Below are 13,543 nucleotides of genomic sequence, written 5' to 3'. Positions count from 1 at the left end.
CTGTGGAGAGAGAAACATTTCGGGGTCATTGAGCCTTCTGCAGAACGGAACTGGAGTAGCAGTTCAGGACTACAAATACCTTAATGATGAGCAGTATAATTATTGCAACACATCAAAACTTCATCGAGTAGGGAATCAAATTAAATATAGATTTAGTTGTTTAAAAATCTGTCTTGATTTTCGCCCATGATTGTAAATGAGCGGATTTGAAACGTAATCCCTTTCTCCTCAATGTCCCCGAACATGTCCGCTCCCTCAATTTACCGGCAATTTAGAAGAACGAAATTGAGAGTCGGGTTATTCTTAAAAAAAATCTACGAGCATGTGTTTTGCTAAAATCGTTCTGATTTGGTTCAACGGAATGGGACAAATGGTGAAATTTGTTGTTTCCAATTCCCATCTGCTTGTGTTTACCAAGGCGGGGCGCCAGTGAGGGAGGGCAGTTTAAAGATCCAGCCGATGGCTTCGCAGTGTTCCGTTTGAACAGAACTTCTCACAAAAGGAGCTACGATGTTAGTGCTGGACTCCTTTCACATCGGCATTACCGAGCGAACGATTTGGTCTTAAACCTTGGAAATCTACTTTGAGAAGAACCAATGCGTGGGATCAGAACGGGCGACGGTTTGTACTTCTGAGAATCTAGCTTTCGTTATGTGTCTGTGTCCTGCATAGGAAGGGGACTAAATTCCGGAGGGTTTTGCCGTCTCTAACTTCCACCCAGGGCCACCTCATCAACCACAAGTTTCGTGATTAGCAGCTGGTCCGTCAATTAATCCCACCGTCCTTGCTTTTTTTTATTGGTCTTTATGCACGCAATTCGTACAGGATTTGTTCTCCCGATGTAACGCCTTGACTCACGGACTGTTGCGACATTGCTTCCCTCCTCAAGTTCCATGGCAGAAATGAGACTTCTACATAGCTTGCCTTGAAATTGTTTTTCCGAGGTCCATGGCCGTGGCACCTAATGTGCTACAGCAACGTTCACAATTGTGCCCGTATTAACCAAAGTAAACACTTTTATTACTATTTGTTTCTTTTAATAACATAATTCCTCTCCCGAATGTGGCTGGAGGTCTCCTTTATAAGTGCAGTTTCGTAAAGAGATTTATTTCAGTGGGTGAAGTTAAACAGGTAATCGTTATTTCCTGGCTCTTGGCAATATCGGGAAACTTTTCTAACCTCGGAAAGCCGAGCATTCATATTATTAGTCAGGTTGTGCTCCCAAGATATTTCGTTTGGGTGGTATGGGAGGTGGGGAAGTTGCTGGAGAAACTAAATCTGGCAGCATTTGTGGAGAGAAAGCAGTTAACGTTTCGAACGCAGTGACTTTTAAGAAATGTACAACTGCAATAGTTGGAAATTTGCTTTTCGGTAGAAACCGGAATTCCGTGCAAAAGGGCGAAGAAATGCTCGGAAGTTTAGTCAAGGGGCAATAGTAAATACATTGATTGTTAGAATTGGGAAACGAACCAGCTCCAGTGCTGTCGGTGAAAGACTTTGAATGTAACAAGTGATTAACGATGTATTATCTGATAGGGTGGTTGAAACAGATTCAAACCAAAATAAATTCTTGAAAGAGAAAACATTTTCGGGGTCTGAGAAAGGAGGAGCGGGCTGGGACTAACCAGACTCTCCCTGGTACAGATCAGATGGACCGAATGCCCTTATACCCTTTACTACTTGAATTAGGTTGAGGGGGATAACTTTGGGTGATACTGAAGAGATGCAGACTTTGTTCAATAAGAACTGCCATATGCAAGTAACAGTAAGGAGAACGAAACTAATGTATACAAACATGTCTGTAGTCATTTAAGAATGGAGTTATATTGTCAGTGTTGTTTAATTTAATCTGTTTAGAGTTATGGCACTCTACTGGGACTGAGCCTGAAAATCTGGGTTCATGCCTGACGAGTTAGGGCCACAGCCACCTGTTACAAGACCTGAGAAACTGAATCAGTTTACTACTAAAACCTGGGATTGAACCAGAGACTTCTAGATCTTCAGTCTAATATATTCCCAATTGAGCTATTTCAGTTGTGCGAAGTGGAGTTATTCTAGTATAAAGATGAGATTGATAAGATCCATTGCCTGCAATTTACATGTCATGTGGAAACTCGCATACTTGTCCTGGATAACCATGCATGCATATGGATCCAGTCTTTTTTTTCATTTTATATCCAGTAGTGCTCTTAGATATTAACTGACGTTTTTCTACCACCAAATTACCGTGAATCACATTATCCGCCAATGGTATTACCAATGGTTTTAATAATCAGTTTACATGCAAAGCTGGCAAAGGGCTGCATCGAGTTCAGTGCTATTAAATATGTCAGCCATGTGGCTTATTAGGAATCTGTCTATAGTTCATTGCATTTCTGGTTTGAAGTCAAAAATGAGCTTTGGAAATTGTGGTTGGATATGTGGTCTTGCCATACATGTTCACATTTACATATGCAATGTGGCGTATAACCTTTCTTCACGCTTGTTAAATCAGTGAAATGAAAATTTGTGTATACAATACATTTTTAAAAAAAAAACTTTGTTTTACCCAGTTTTTGTGGTGGAGTATGGATTTAAATATGCAGACATTTAAATAATAATTCAGGAGAGACTGAGGAAGTTGGAACTGTTCTTGAAGTGAGTAAGGAAGAGCAATTATTTGATCGAAGCTTTCAAAATTAAGTGGGCTGGAAGAGTAGATATAGAGAAGCTGTTGCCGTTCATTAAAGAAGAATGAGCAGACATAGATTTAAAGTGATGTGCAGTCCAAACAGGTGATGTGAGGAATTTTTTTTTTCACTCTGAATAGTTATGGTTTGGAATGCAGTGCCAGGAAATGTGTGGTTGAGGCATTCTAGGAAGAATTGGATAGTAGTAGAAATGGTGCAAGCATGATGGGTCAAATGGCCACCTTTTGTACTGTAACAATTGTGTGATACTCTGATATTTGCTTATGTGAAGGTATAATGAAGTACTTGACCAAAATTAATGCATGTGGCTGAAACAAGGCTATCATAGCCATATGTGGCAAATCATCAATTTCTATTGACCAGCCCTACTGTAATTGCTCAAGCTAAATCTTAATGTTTATCTGCTCCACAGGTATTGTAGAGCTATGGCTGAGAATTTTCGAGGTGTGTAGATGTGCAAAGACAGGAGGATAGTGAATTGCTGGCTGACAACCAGGATATGAGGAAGCAGGAATGGTCAGATTCTCAAAGTATGATACTTTCAAATCAGTTTTTGGCACTGAATACCAGTAAGGGTACTGTCAACTTGATATAGATCTCTGGCATTGTGGGGAAAATAACTGCATTGGGCAACAGTGAAACACAAGGCATTGGAAGGGCCTTGACAGTCTGTGCTCTGTAATTTTCAGTGTAAGTCCTATATTTTGTTTCCTCTCTGGTGCCTTGGGAAAGGACATCCAGGACGCTTGGTGTTTAAGTTACCTCACAAAAGGTAAAGTCATAAGATAAAAGCCCATGGAGTTGGAATAGTAGATTGGCTTGGATATAGAGAATTGGCTAATGGACAGGAAACAGTGAGTTGAGATACGGTGTTCTATTTTGGCTTGGTGAATTGTAACTAGTGGAGTTCCTCAGGGATCAGTGCTGGAACCTCAACTGTTTACACTACATATTAATGATGTAGAGGAAGGAAGCAAAAGTACTGTAGCCTTCCATCTATTTGTCTGGAAATTTGGCAAGTTGCAAGAAAGATACCAGCAGCTTTGAGAGATATTGATGGATTAAGTGAGTAGGCAAAATGTTGGCAAATGGAATACAATGTGAAAAATGTGAACTTGTTCATTTGGTAGGGAGAACAAAAGAACAAAAATGGACAAAAGTTGCAACACAAGGGCTTGTACATGAAACACAAAGTCAGTACACAAGGACAGCAGATAATCAGGAAGGCAAATGGAATGTTGGCCTTTATTTCAAAGAGATTGGAGTCTAAGAGTAGAGAGACCTTACTGCAACTGTGCAGGATGCTGGTGAGACCAATCTGGATGACTGAGCAATTTTGATCCCTTTATTTAAGGACAGATATGGTTTCATTGGAGGGAGTTCAGAGAATGATCTCGGGTGATTCCTGGTGTGGAGGGATTGCCGAATGAAGAAAGAATAAACAGGTTGGGACTGTACTCACGAGTTTAGAAGAGGGAGAGGTAATTGAAAGCATATTGAGTTCAAAAGGGGCTTGATAGGTTAAACATGGAGAATATTTCCCCTCATAGTAGAGTCTATGACCAGTGGCAAAGTCTCAGACTAAAGGGGAGCCAGTTAAGACTGAGGTAAGGAAGAATTTCTCCTGAGGGTGAGTCTTTGGGTCCTCACAGAGCTGTGAGGGCAGAGACTCTGTATGTATTTAAGGCTGAAATTGATTTTTGATCATTAAGGATCATGGGCAAATCTTATGAAAATAAACATGAGTAATGTTAGATCAGCCATGGTCCTATTGAATGGTGGAGCAAGCTCAAGGAGGCAAATGGCACACTGCTGTTCCTATTATTTGTGGTCTTATGGTTTTACCAGCAGCAGGAGAACAGCCCGAAGTCAAGGTCCACGTGTCACCCAGTAGCATTGAAGGAAGGGACTATAGGCTGCCTCTCATTAGAGAGAGATGACTGCTGGTTTAATGTGAGAGCCAGGAACCCTCAGGCAAGGGGAGAAATTGAAAAGGAGAGTCCTTCAAGGTAACCTGAGCCAGTTTGGGAATAAGACCCACATTGATTGTGTCACTTTGCATTGCAAGCTAGCAATCTAGCTAACTGATATGAGTGCATTGGAATATCAGCTTGTGGTGGGAAACAGTTCCATGAGTTTGAGGAAATTTAAAAACGGCACCTCAAAGACCGTGACTCATGATTACTGACACTTGTGGTGCAGGGAGTAATAATAACACATGGCTGGAGAAATGATAAGAGGGAAGAACTCTGATTCCTTGTTCATTGGGATTGGGAGAGCCTGTTCAGGGTTTCACCTCAACAGAACTGGGAGCAATATCAATGCATAGAGTTAAATATAAAAGATTCTGTGGGGACTTGACTGCATAGATTCTAAGCAAAGAGACCCAAACTGGGTGGGCAGCCATTGAAGAATAAGAAGTTTTGAGTGGCGTACGAAGGAAGCAAAGATGATGTGAATATAAAACCTTATTTACACAGAGTTGTTAGGGTATGGAATGCATTGCCTGGAAATGTGATGAAGGCAGGCCCAGTTGGGAAATTCAAGGGCATTTGATGAATATTTGAATAGAAATGGTGTGCACAGTTATGGGGAGAGGCATGGGATTGGCACTAGGAAATAGAACTGATGCAAGCATAAAGAGCTGAATGTCTGCCTCTTGCTGTATTAAAATTTTGTTTCCGTGCATTTTTCTTTTAGGATGGAAGAGGAAGTGATAATTTTTTTTCCCCCTCAGGCTTGCTAATATGGAGTTGCCTTCAATAGAAAACAATGAAATAAGGGTGGTGAAGACAAGCCAGGGAACTATAGATCAGTGAGCCTGATGTTGGTGGTGGGCAGTTTGTTGGAGGGAATCCTGAGGGACAGGATGGTACATGTATTTGGAAAGGCAAGGGCTGATTAGGGATAGTCAACATGGTTTTGTGTATGGAAAGTCATGTCTCTCAAACTTGATTGAGTTTTTTGAAGAAGTAACAAAGAGGATTGAGGGCAGAGCGGTAGATGTGATCTCTATGGACTTTAATAAGGCATTTGATGAAGTTCCCTGTGGGAGACTGGTTAGCAAGGTTAGATCTCGTGGAATACAGAGAACTAGCCATTTGGATACAGAACTAGCGAGAAGGTAGAAGACAGAGGGTGGTGGTGGAGGATTGTTTTTCAGACTGGAGGCCTGTGACCAGTGGAGTGCCATAAGGATTGGTGCTGGGTCCTCTACGTTTTAGTCATTTACATAAATGATTTGGACTCGAGCATAAGAGATACAGTTAGTAAGTTTGCAGATGGTACCAAAATTGGAGGCGTAGTGGACAGCGAAGAAGGTTACCTCAGACTATAACAGGATCTTGACCAGATGGGCCAATGGGCTGGGAAGTGGCAGATGGAATTTAATTCTGATGAATGTGAGGTGCTGCATTTTGGGAAAGCAAATCTTAGCAGGACTTATACACTTAATGGTAAGGTCTTAGGTAGTGTTGCTGAACAAAGAGATCTCGGAGTGCAGGTTCATAGCTCCTTGAAAGTGGAGTGGCAGGTAGATAGGATAGTGAAGAAGGTATTTGGTATGCTTTCCTTTATTGGTCAGTGTATTGAATACAGGAGTTGGGAGGTCATGTTGCGGCTGCACAGAACGTTGGTTAGGCCACTTTTGGAATATTGCACGCAGTTCTGGTCTCTTTATTGCAAGGATGTTGTGAAACTTGAAAGGGTTCAGGAAAGATTTATAAGGATGTTGCCAGGGTTGGAGGATTTGAGCTATTGGAAGAGGTTGAATAAGCTGGGGCTGTCTTCCCTGTAGTCCTGGATGCTGAGGGGTGACCTCACAGAGGTTTATAAAATCATGAGCATGGGTGGGGTAAATAGACAAAATCTTTTCCCTGGGGTGGGGGAGTCCAGAACTAGAGGGCATAGGTTTAGGGTGAGAGGGGAAAGATATAAAAGAGACCTACGGGGCACCTTTTTCACGCAGAGGGTGGTGCGTGTATGGAATGAGTTGCCAGAGGAAGTGGTGAGGCTAGTACAATTACAACATTCAAAAAGCATCTGGATGGGTATATGAATAGGAAGGGTTGAGAGGCATATGGGCCAGGTGTTGGCACATGGGACGAGATTGGGTTGGGATATCTGGTTGGCATGGATGAGTTGGACTGAAGGGTCTGTTTCCATGCTGTACATAATTGAATTTATTCAAAGCACATTTGGGCAGATTTTTGATTGGCAAGGGAATCAAGGGTCAGGAAGAGCAAACAGGAAAGTGAAGTTGAGACCATAACCTGATGTGCGCTGACCTAGCTGAGTGGAAGAGTAGGCTTAAAGGGTTGAATAACATGCTCCTGCTCCTATGCCCTATCTTTCTATTGCTGTGGTATAGAGTTGAAATTAGTTTGGGAGGAAATTGGCACCTGATCAAGACAGGAATGAAGTGAACAGTTGTGGGAGGAATGAATAACACTGAAGAATTGTTAAGAAATTGGAACCAGACAGTGGGAAATATGAAGATGGAGTGCTCCTGTAAATCAAATCAGGCTGGTGAGGCACAGGCACAAGTAGCCATGTGACTGTAACATGCCAATAATCATGACTGACTCAAGAAAGAGAACACTAGAAACTTGATATTCAAAATTTCAATGTATTCAGGCAAGATCAACAACATGAGAAGGAGCTGGATAGGCAGTTTCCATCCAAAAAAATTATTGTAACATTCAAAAAAAAGCTTGTTGTAGGTGTGGTTAAAGACACAATATAGTTGCTTAGAATTCACGAATAATGGTGAGTTATATTACTGAGTAGCTCATGCCTGAATGAGTAGAAAACCCATTTAATTTGATGTGCCACCACTGTTCATCTCCTGCAGATAAACACTTTACACCGTACTGATGGCCCTTTCGTCAAATAGTGCACTTTCATATGCTGGTTTGAAGCACACTTAACTCTCTCTCACCAGTGGTGAGTGATCAGAGGATTACTGCCACCTCAACAGCTGCTGTCCATCATGCGTCAACAGCACTGTTCCCTTTAGGCTGCGCAGGCAGTCACTCAGTAACTTGCATGGTACTGGGCAGATTCCTTGCAAACAGTAAATTGAAATAAATTTGTGAAGTGACATTACTCAACAACTTCAAGTAAATTTGACATCGAGCTTATTTTCAGGATCATCTGACCTTATTGTTTGTTTCAATTTATAATTCTGTTTGGAGTCTAATTAATTGCATGAAAACAAGAGTTTTTCTGTTGAGATAATGTGGTGAGAGGATTAATTCAATGTGGTGTGATAGATAAGGCTACATTTCCCATGATTACAGAAATGTAACTAGTTACTCTGCTTCAAATTGTTTGTTGTACAGTCAAAAACTCTTTCCAAGTGAAAAGCATCCTTCTTAAATGGAAAGTAGTGTCATTTGCAGTGAATGGAGTTTATGGAAGTTAGTTTCCTGTATTTGAGGAAATTGGATGTGACTTGTCTGGAGGTTTGATATGATTGTTGGATTATTTCTATTGGTCATTCTAAAATTATGGCTGCATGAATATCTCTGTATATTTAAGGAAGTCTTATTAAAATAATAATTGCTAGTACTGAGGAATGTGATGGACTAAATTTAAATACTTATGGTCCACTGAGTCACCTGACACTCTTGCACAGAGTAAAATGTTCCCAGCCCAATTCTTGAGTTTGTCAGACATAAGACTTTCTCTGTTGGGAGAGTTTTTTTTAACTACTTGACTGTTCCTAGTGACCATTTGGATGGCTATAGTTTGCCCCTTAACATTGTTTTATGTTTTTTTCGAATGACGTATTTCAGCACATTGCAACCACCAGATTTTGATAATGCTATTCAATATTGCTCTTATCAGTTGGAGGTAGCCCTTATCCGTGTCTCCTACCATTGATTGAAAAACACCTTCATCAGGCTACCATAAGTATTGGTGTGGGGTCTGTCCTTGTTGTCTCAAGATCAATTGTTTTGCGAAAGGCGTGCATTTTAAATGCATGTGATGAAATTGTTGTAGCATATTTAATTCTCTCATACTTGGTAAACCTTTTCAGGACTGAGATGAGAATTTATTTCACTCAGTGGTGACCCTGTAAAAAGCAATACCACAAAGTGGTTAGAGTCATAGAGATGTGCAGCACGGAAACAGACCCTTCAGTCCAACCCGTCCATGCCAACCAGATATCCCAACCCAACTTAATCCCAACTGCCGACACCCAGTCCATTTCCCTCCAAACGCTTCCTATTCATATACCCATCCAAATGCCTTTTAAATGTTACAATTGTACCAGCCTCCACCACTTCCTCTGGCAGCTCATTCCACACATGCACTGCCCACTGCGTCAAAAAGTTGCCCATTAGGTCTTTTTTACGTCTTTCCCCTCTCACCCTAAACCTATGCCTTCCAGTACTGAATTCCCCCACCCCAGGGAAAAAACTTTGCCTATTTACCCTATCCATGCCCCTTATGATTTTATAAATGTCTGTAAGGTCATCCTTCAGCATCCTGTGCTCTAGGGAAAACAGCCCAAGCCTATTCGTATGAGGAAAGGCTGAGGCACTTGGGGCTGTTCTCATTGGAGAAAAGAAGGTTTAGGGGAGATTTAATAGAGGTGTACAAGATGATTAGGGGTTTAGATAGGGTTGACAGTGAGAACCTTTTTCCGCGTATGGAGTCAGCTGTTACTAGGGGACACAGCTTTAAATTAAGGGGAGGTTGGTATAGGACAGATGTTTGGGGTAGATTCTTTACTCAGCGGGTTGTGAGTTCATGGAATGCCCTGCCAGTAGCAGTGGTGGACTCTCCCTCTTTACGGTCATTTAAGCGGGCATTGGATAAGCATATGGAGGTTATTGAGCTAGTGTAGGTTAGGTAGGCTTCGGTCGGTGCAACATCGAGGGCCGAAGGGCCTGTACTGTGCTGTATTTTCTATGTTCTATATTCAACCTCTCCTATAACTCAAATCCTCCAACCCTAGCAACATCCTTGTAAATCTTTTCTGAACCTTTTCAAGTTTCACGACATCTTTCTGATAGAAAGGAGACCAGAATTGCATGTAATATTCCAACAGTGGCCTAACCAATGTCCTGTGCAGCCGCAACATGACCTCCCAACTCCTGTACTCAATACTCTGACCAATTTAAAAAAAAGCATACAAATGCCTTCTTCACTATCCTTTCTACCTGTGACTCCATTTTCAAGGAGCTATGAACCGGCACTCCAAGGTCTCTTTGTTCAGCAGCACTCCCGAGGACCTTACCATTAAGTGTATAAGTCCTACTAAGATTTGCTTTCCCAAAATGCAGCACCCCTCACTTATCTGAATAAAACTCCATCTGCCACTCCCCAGTCCGTTGGCCCATCTGATCAAAATCCCATTGTCATCTGAGGTGACGTCCTTTGCTGTCCATTACACCTCCAAGGTTGGTGTCTTCTGCAAACTTACTAATATACATCTTATGTGCACATCCAAATCATTTATCTAAATGGTCAATAGCAGTAGATGCAGCACCAATCCTTGTTGCACTTCACTGGTCATAGTCTTCCAATCTGAAAAACAGCCCTCCACCATCACCTTTTGTCTTCTACTGTTGAGCCAGATCTTTATCCAAATAGCTTCTTGTCCCTGTATTCCATGAGATCTAACCTTGCTAACCAGTCTCCCGTGGGGAACCTTGTTGAACACCTTACTGAAGTCCATATAGATCACATCTCCCGCTATGCCCACATCAATCCTCTTTGTTACATCTTCAAAAAACTCAATCAAGTTTGAGAGACATGATTTCCCAAGCACAAGCCATGTTGACTATCGCTAATCAGTCTTTGCCTTTCCAAATACATGTACATCCTGTCCCTCATGATTCCTTCCAACAATTTGCCCACCACCGACGTCAGGCTCACTGGTCTATAGTTCCCTGGCTTGTCCTTAGCACACTTCTTTAAACAGTGGCATCACCTCTGGCACATGACCTGTGACTATCGATGGTACAGGTACTATCTCAGCAAGAGATCCAGCAATCACTTCCCTAGCTTCCCACAGAGTACCCTAGAGTTCTAGGGTACACCTGATCAGGTCCTGAGGATTTATCCACTGTTATGCGTTTCAAGACATCTTGCACTTCCTCCTCTGTAATATGGCCATTTTCAAGATGTGCCCATCTATTTCCTGACTTTCTATATCTTCCATGTCCTTTTCCCCAGTAAATACTGATGCAAAATACTTTTAATATGTTTAATTTTCTGCAGCTCCACACAAAGGACGCCTTGCTGATCTTTGAGGGGCCCTATTCTCTCCCTAGTTACTCTTTTGTCCTTAATGTATCAAAACGTGGGAAGGGATCGAGGGATATGTAGGGAGGATAGGATGAGGATGTTGAGCTCAATGGTGAGCCATGATCATATTGAATGCAGGACAGGCTCTTTGGGTCAAATGGATTATACCTGCTCCTATCCCCTTATGTTCTATTATGTTTCATTTCGTGGCAAGTAAGAAACTTGGAATATTTCCCAAAAACATGTTTCCCCTGCCATAGTTTCTTGTGAATTTCAAAGCAGTGCAGTAATCTGTGAATATGTTCTTTTTGAAATCTCAAAGACTTGCTTCAAAATTCCTGGAGAAGTGAGAAGTTTGTTTTATTTGTACAATTGCTGGTAAGACAAGCAGTTATTTGCCATCCTTAATTGCTCTTGAGAAGCTGAATGTTGTGACACCTTCCTGATCAGCTGTTTGCCTGAGACATATTTGCACTTAGTGTTGTTAGAGGGTGAATTCCAGAATTTTGCTTCAGTTGCAGTGTGATCCAACCAGTTATTTGGAGTTGGGATGTTGAACTAGTGGCATGTGCGTTTTGGTCTGTGTGTATGCAGGGGTTTAATCCTGAACAAGCCAACCTCGAGCCATGTGCTGCTTAACAGGTGGCTGGGGACTTTCTGGAGTGATGATGTGAATTTAGTTTTATTGTGAGTATTTTAAGGATGCAGAGAGCAAACGTGAAACAAAATGTGGAAGAATAGTCAATTGTGAGGAGGTCAGTGCCAATCTCCAGAAGAGCGTAGACAAGTGGAAAGAGTTGGCAGATGGGTTTCAATGCAAAGAAGTGTGAGGTGATGCATTTTGGTAGGAAAAACATTGGAATACAATATAAAATAAGGGATACAATTCTAAAGAAGTGTATAAAAACCAAAAGACTTAGGTGTATATGTGCACAGATCATTGAAAGTGGCAGGACAGGTAGAGAGAACAGTAGACAAAGAATACAAAATCTTTATTCGGGTGTGCATAGTGTGCAAGAACAAATAATGCTGAAGTTGTTTAAGACACTTGTTAGACTACAGCTGGAGTATTGTGTACAGTTCGGGACACCACCTGATGGGAAAGATGTGAACACAATGGGGTGAGTGCAGAAATGGTTCACCAAAATGGTTCCAGTGATGAGACAATTCACCTTTGTGGATAAACTGAACAAGTTAGGACTATTTTCTTGGGAAAGAAGAAAGTTTAAGAGAAGGGTTCTGAGGAATAGTCACTGGACCCAAACGCTAACTCTCATTTTTCTTCACAAATGCTGCCAGACCTGCTGAGCCTTTTCAGCAATTTGTTGTTTGAAGCTTAAGAGGAGATCTGAGACATATTTTCAGAATCACGAGTGGGCTGCATAGAGTAGCGAAGGAGAAATTGTTCGCACTTGCAAAACAAGCAAGAAGAAGAAGGCTTAGATTTTCAAGTGATCTGCAAGAGCTGCAAGGGTGAAACGAGGAAAAACCTGTTCACTTCACAAGAATGTGACGTTGTGGAATGCAATGTCTGGAAGTGTGATAACGGTAGGGTCAACTAAGCATTCAAACGATCATTGATTATTTGGATAAAATTAATGTGCAAGGAGCATGGGGGGAGTAGTTGGTGGAAAAACAGTAGATAAGGACTTTGTAATGCACCTTTTAATAATTGGTGCAGGTACGCTGAGCCAGTTGGCTGCCTTCTGCGCGTTAACATGTGGTTGTGATATCTAAACGGCATTAGCTTGTTTTTGATAAATTGAGAATTGATTTTTGCTGAGGGAGAAAACCATTATAGCTTTTGAGTGGAGTTTGCAGATGGACCTGGCTGTGGTCAGAGTCACGTCAAAAAGTGTGATGCTGTAAAAGTGTTGGCGCTCAGGCAGCATCTGAGGAGCAAGAGAGTCGACGTTTCAACCATGAGCTCTTAGTCAGGAATGAAATTTGGGAATCGAAAGAAACAATTAAGTCAGAATTATAGATGGAGAAGGGAACTCGCTTCTTTCCTCCCCCCACCCTCATATTTGAGTACTGCAGAGTGATGTTGGGAATAGATCGTGATTTGGCTAACTAATAGAAATTGGGATGCAGGGGACATTTTCAGGACGGCAATCTGTAACCAGTGGAGTGTCATAGGTAAAGGTGCTGGTCCACATTAGTTTTGACGAGAAAGGTGAGTGTACTACAGCCCAGCTTTCAGATGACACAAAATAGTTGAGAAAGCAAGCAGTGAGGGTGACGCATTCATACAAACAGTTCAAATGAGTAAGCAAAAACCTAGTCGATGGAATATTATGTGGGTAAATGTAAGGTTACAGACTTTGGCAAGAAGAATATAGGAGCTAAATATTACTTAAATGGAGAGACACTGTGGGATAGGGGAAATATGGGAGTCTTTGTCCATGAATTATGAAAAGCAGCCATCCAAGTTCAGGTAATAGGGGACGGGACGTGAATTGTTGGCCTATATTTCAAAAGGTTTGGAGTATAAAAGTGGGGATATTTTGCTGAAGCTCAAAGGTATAGTCAGAATTCTGTGAAGCAATTATGAACATCGAGCTCAGCAGGACCCCAGTAGATGTGGTGTA

The 13,543-nt window shown here is 41.6% G+C and overlaps 1 protein-coding gene across 6 annotated transcripts in view; it reads left to right on the top strand.

Annotated features, from left to right (window-relative positions):
* Positions 1–13,543, top strand: part of lifra (LIF receptor subunit alpha a) — a 183,980-nt gene that overhangs the window by 75,149 nt on the left and 95,288 nt on the right. Inside the window, exon 1 of one of the 6 annotated variants that reach the window (XM_060834289.1) lies at positions 446–621. The exons of 4 other annotated variants lie outside the window; for them this stretch is intronic. The gene's annotated coding sequence lies outside the window, so the exon portion shown is untranslated. Of the gene's footprint in view, positions 1–445; positions 622–973; positions 1,008–13,543 lie in introns of those variants that run through there. One more of the 6 variants, XM_060834328.1, reaches the window with a different exon arrangement.

This window comes from Hemiscyllium ocellatum, chromosome 2 (genome assembly GCF_020745735.1).
Source record: "Hemiscyllium ocellatum isolate sHemOce1 chromosome 2, sHemOce1.pat.X.cur, whole genome shotgun sequence".
Lineage (NCBI taxonomy): Eukaryota > Metazoa > Chordata > Chondrichthyes > Orectolobiformes > Hemiscylliidae > Hemiscyllium > Hemiscyllium ocellatum.
Note: the sequence above shows the minus strand (reverse complement) of the source record. Positions and strands in the feature narration are given on the sequence as shown.